We start from the raw sequence: 6,274 nt of genomic DNA on the forward strand, positions 1-6,274 counted from the left end.
AAAACATTTATTAACCATTACACATTAACACATGGCAGACATGAAAATAAACCACACAGTAAACGGGCCAGATGTTCGGCATGGCAATTTGCATGTTTAGTCCTAGTTAGGGATCCGCTGCTTACCTATATTAGCTCCTGGGTTTTGGCCCTTATGTAAAGATTCTCTAATTATGCCTCTCGCAATGTAACAACGGGTGCCTACTATTGGTAGGTACTTTATCTCTTGATAGCCTACCAAGAGATAAATGATCCTCATTGAAGCATCTTTAATGTCGTCCCTGTGTATGTAATTCTATTGGATTTTTTTCCTGAGTTCAGAAACATATGTATTGTCTATATTTGTGTTAGCCGTTTTTTCTGTATTTTGTTTTACAAAATTTCCATTTTTTTCCATTTCCATTTCCGTTTAACGCTAGATATGCTCTATAATCTATGTATATTTAATCGATAACGTTTTGAATATATTGGTTATGAGTAATATTAATATCGTTAATTGCATCCAATGCTATTTTAAAGCGACTAACTACAGTCTCCTACACAATATTCTATGAATAACCCCAGAGAAAAGGATCAAGAGGCGTTAGGTCGGGACTATTTGGAGGCCATTGGATAGGACTCGCTAGTCCAATTCAGATATCACCATTTTCATTTAGAAAAAGTACTACTGGGCGAACGTTATGGGGTGGAGGAAGAAAATAGCCTTGTCAAATTTCAAGGCTATTTTGATTTGTTGCTATTTATATTTTTTAAAACGTAATACAGGAAAAACGGCTAATGCAAATATAGGCAAAATACATATGTTTGAAATCAGGAAAAAAATCCTATTGGTATGTCTAAAAATATCAAGTGTCATTAAAAAAATACTTGATCTCAAATGTTTACATTTCCGTGTTTTATATTTTTATTTGAAATTCAGATTTAAAAAATCTGAACAAAATTAAACAACTTTTGTGTTAGTCACTAACAATTTTTTTAAATAAACGATCCAGGGGGTGTCAACTTATGAGGAAACACTCTGCACCTATTACAGCAAAAGTTCGAATTTCGGTGAATGTTGAGATACACCGATGGATCTCAACATTCACCAAATTGCTCAGTTAATGTCAGAAATACTGCTCAAATTATTACATATTAATTTTTTGCAAATTATCATACATATATATAAGTTACATTTTGTTGAACCAACTAATTTCATTCAATATACTAACTAAAGTAATCAATTTATTCGAAATATTTAGCATCTGGATGACTTAACGTCCGAATTTGTTTCGTTTCGAAGTATATCGTATACATTGTTCTAAAGAACCTCTAAGTTTTTTTGTTCGTTAAATTGTTCCTCAAATATGTCTATCGTTTTAAATAAACTTTAATCTGTCTATCTTCTACAATATTTGCCAAAATTCTTTCTGTTTTTAACATTTCTTATTTCGAGTGAAATAAGATTGTAAACGTTGGGTGACAAATAATTCACAAAATAAAGATTAATATTAGTGTTACTTTTTAGGCGAATTCCATCTCCTCAACTGAAAAATCAAACCAGGCAAAAACTGTCCCTTTGACCGCACACGAAGCCTGAAAGCCATGCACCCTGTTACGAGTGGTTCCCGGTATCGCCACAACGTAAAGATTATAATCTTTATGCTGTGGTATCGCACTATCACAGCATTAAGATATACAGGGTGTAAATTTGAAAATTTCCCATCCTTAACATCTTTCTTGCAGTTAAAAATATGAAAAATCGAAGACCTGCAAATTTTATTTGTCAGGGGAACAATTTAAAATAATATTTTTAGCCGCCTTGTTTCAAGCCTCGTCCGAAGCAACAGGTTTTTACTTCATGTTAATTAGGCAGATTACTTTGAAAAACATTGTTGCCATCTTTGTAATATAGTTTTTTGGAAATTTCTCAGTTTTTTCTGCAATCCTAAAACTCCGCCAGACTGCACCCCCAGAGGAATGACGCCAATTTTGAATCACCCTGTATATGAAAAGAAGAAATAATGGAAAGCCTAATTCAATTCATTCAATTAATTCACACAAAACCACATTTATTGCCACATTAAAACGTAAGTGCGACAGATTACGCAACCACTCTGTAAAAACTAGCGGAGCTCAGTTTCCGTGCTTCAGAAATTGAGTCAAAAACACGTCAGATATGCGTCACATTGACGTCAGAAAATGACGACACGTTGGCGTCAGAAAATGACGTTACATCTACAGCTAGAGGGCTCTAGGATTTACAAGCCAGGTAAGGGAAAATTTAAACTTCTCATTCTAAAACACTCCCAAAAATATTTTTTTATGGTTATAGCAAACCTGGTTAAGAATCTATTAAAAATAAAGGAAAATATTATTTACACTTTGACACCCTGCATGTCGAAAATTATTAACTTTCAGATAAGAGAAGTTTGCCTAAAACCCAATAGTTTGTCTAGAATATGTCAGTGAATTTTGTTGCTTTAGTTGACGACTACCCCTGTATACATATACTTTAATATACAAGTACAGAAAAACGTTTTTGGATATTCATAAGTATATTCTTGAAGTAAAAACAAGAAAGAAAAATCTAGGAATAAACAACTGTTTTAAACAAAACGAGAATTCCATTTATTGCAGCAACTTAAACTACCATAAGATTTCTAATGGCACAAAAACTCATTGCCTTTGCAGCTGCCATTATCCCTTACCCTCTTCCCACTGGCAACGTGTATAGCTTTTTGATAAAAGGCCGAATTTTCTATTCCAAGAAGAACCGCTACTATATTAGGGGGTCTATACCACCCCGACATCAGGAACTTTTAGTTAGGCTTTTATAGAAGAAGTATCAAAGGACGCAGACGACAAGCGGTATAACGACAGACTGGTCCGACAAGAGAAAATTGACACTTCACTAAACAAGTCTTTGTCCTTTAGAAGAGGCGACTGACGAAAACGCCCTGGCCTTTTACAATAAAGTCAGAGTCGAATTACAGTACATGTTTCCTAGAAAAACTTTTAAAAAATGTTTCCTAATGTTTTAGACAATAGAGTAAGCCAAAGACAGCGTGTTGCTTTATAGCGATAGTTGGAGCTCTTTGAGCCTTAGTTAACCTATGCGTTGAACAGGCCCTCAAAGGCCTCAGGCTCCCAGCAAAGTGAGTTCAAGACTGGGCTTTGAGGTTGAACGGGTACTCCTTGAAATCCTGGTTATTGCTGGCCAAGGCAAACTTTTTGTGGAAAAAGTGAAAATTCTGGCCAGTATGAAGAAATGTCCCAAACGAAAAAAGGAAATCCTGGCGATATCGAGATTATTAAAGGTGCAACATTAATTATTTCCGCCAATTTAGGTCAGAGGAAGCTTTGTACCTGACCTCCGCAGCCTTTCAAGTAGCAGATTGTTTTGTCCTCTGCATCACTGTCATGTAAAATATGCTATTCAACCAGCTGTTGATCAGATGCAAGTTAATGAGTATCTCACATCCACCTGGTTAACGTATTCGTTATGCATTGAATGACTACTTCGACTGAGCCGTGCGATTGACTATGACTGACTATGACAAAGCTTTGTAGGTACTATTTCAAGTTCTTTCCATATTGCACAAAGTTCTACCACTATCAGAATTAAATTCAGAGGGTGCATGTGACTAATGAATGAAGGCATGAAGCGAATTGAAGAAGTTAGTATATCACAAGATACTACTGTCTTCGCTGTTGATTTTTAAAGCCCGTAACTGCACGACCTTGATTAAATGATCTTGATATACTTAGACCTACCATTATTGTGCAGCCGCCATCACCGTGTGGGCTGATAAATTGGTTTTACCTCAACACATTTCGTGCTTTGATTGACATCGGTTGCGCATTTAAATATAAGATTAAACAGCTGAATACCTGTTTGTATGTGATAATTATTGACTCATTTATTATGATACATTTAAACTTGAGCGAATTTACCCATAGCCCAAAGGTGTACTACACCAGCTACTACTACTTTGAACCCCATTTAAACTGCTTACTTTAAAATGTTTGAGTGCAACGTCAGAAGGGCCTTTCTAAGTGCATATTCCAGAAATAGAACAGAAAGTATTTGCTTACCGCAAATTAAACTTACATTATTGGATACTACGTGAAAAAGTGATTTGAAATTGTTCCTGTAGAAAGTTTTAAAAAATCACAGGAAAATTCTTAGAGAGCGAAAAAACGCTGTATCTCCAAAACTGTTGGACAAAATGGTCTTCGTCATAAATTTTGTCATAAAAATGGAGGCATAGACACCGACATCACCTTTTGTCTATCTGGTATAGATAGAAATGGGAGTTTCCATATAAACGTGTCCAATTTCGCACACCCTGTACAATTAACTTCCATTTTCATTAAAAAAGTCAGAAAGCATTAACTTGCGGCACGCGTAGGATTGAGTCCGGAAAACAATGAGATTCAGCAATATTTTTAGGTACGCCGATTTCAGGGACATGCTGGCAGAAATTATTGAGATCTCTTATAGGCCTGGGTAACACTGTGTTGAAATGCGCTATTGAGTTGTTGCCGCTCTCTGAGTTAACGAGTTACAACCCATCGGTTATAAGTTTCTTATTTATAACTCATGAGTTATAAGTAATTTATTAAAGCTTACGAGACCCGAGACTGGAATTTTTACATCTAAAAAAGGCCATAAAAATTTTTTTTGACGTTTTACTACCTTGTTCAAACAACTGACAACGAGTCATCTAGATATTCCCTGCAACATAATTGAGTCCAAAGAAAGCCGACGAGTTTTCTTGGAAAATCGATCTATTAATTTTTTTCCATAAAAGATTCAGTTTGCCAGTATTTTGCAGTAAAACGTTAAGGAAAACGCGGTTTTTCTGTTGAGAAACAGTGTTGTTTAGAAATATTATGAACACATGAATGACTATAAACCTTCTCATTTTCAGTTTAAGTTTTTCAATTATTAGGGTTTTGTACATAATTAGAAGCTGCAAAAAGTTTTCCAAAAATGTTTGCAATGCAGTTAAGGAGGGGAATGTGAAATTTATCTTATAATTTTTCACAGAAAATACCTGAAAATTGTCAGTATTTTAGCAAAAACTAAAAAATATTGCAATTTTTGCGTAGAAAGAATTGCTTAATAGAAATTTTGTTACAACCTGAAACACACAAACTCAATAAATGACCTAAAAATGTAAAGAAACTTTAGAAATTTTCCGAGCTATAAAGGCGACAATTTTTTGTAAACTTTAGCTCCGGTCGTTTTTTGAAGTTAATTCTAATTATTTGCCGTAAAAACTGAATAAAATTATTTGTTATTCTGCCAAATTCCAAGCTGAAATGGGTTTTCTAAAGTTCTCTGCAAACCGATGAACGAGGCGAATTTTCTAGCAAAATTAATTTTGTCATTTTTGAAGGAAAAGACCCATTATTGTCAGAAAATAAGAAAATCATCAGAAAATAATGTTTTTTTGGCGTTTTCGATTAAAAACTTTTAGTTTTGTGATCGGTTTTGGTCAAAACCTTAATGTAGATAAGTTCTATATTGTTAAGGCGGATTCATTTTTTTACAAACTTCTTGTTGGGTATTTCGCCTCAAAAATTTTTGTCTTTCAAAAAGACAGAATTTCCTTACGTCTTCTATTACAGATTGATAAATAGTGCTCCTATTCAGCAATAAGAGCGAATTATTTATCAAAAAGTAATCAAGAACTATCACCTAGAGGGTATCCTGCATATATATATATATAGTAATATAATTTCAGTAACAAAACTTTATGACATAATTGAAAATACGAAAAATGTAATTTATAAAATTCCTTGCGAATGCAATAAATTGTATATAGGAGAATCCTCAAGACCATTACATAAGACTCAAAGAACACCAATCATACATAAAAAATAGAGCATATCATAAATCACACATTTGTCAACATGCATTTGATAATTGCCATAAAATTAAATGGAATAATTCCACAATTTTAACAAAAGAACAATCTACAAAAAAACGTAAAATTAAAGAAAGCGCGCTAATTTTACTAAATCAAAATAATTGTGTTGCTGCATGTTCATTTAATTTAAGTCATACATGGTTACCTATACTAAAATCTGAATTAGACCAGAGAAACATACACCAAAATTATTAATTAACATTACCTTTATTAATTTAAACAATGAAATTAAGTCAAAGTCACATAACTGACAATTTGCACAGACGAATGATCAGAGCGAATTTTCATATACTGTATTATCCTACTATTGTTACACAATTTATTAACATACTCTTTTTTAGGTTCATTTAGGTT

The sequence above is a fragment of the Dendroctonus ponderosae genome, unplaced genomic scaffold (genome assembly GCF_020466585.1).
Source record: "Dendroctonus ponderosae isolate FM_Combo_2020 unplaced genomic scaffold, Dpon_F_20191213v2 Dpon_F_20191213_3, whole genome shotgun sequence".
Lineage (NCBI taxonomy): Eukaryota > Metazoa > Arthropoda > Insecta > Coleoptera > Curculionidae > Dendroctonus > Dendroctonus ponderosae.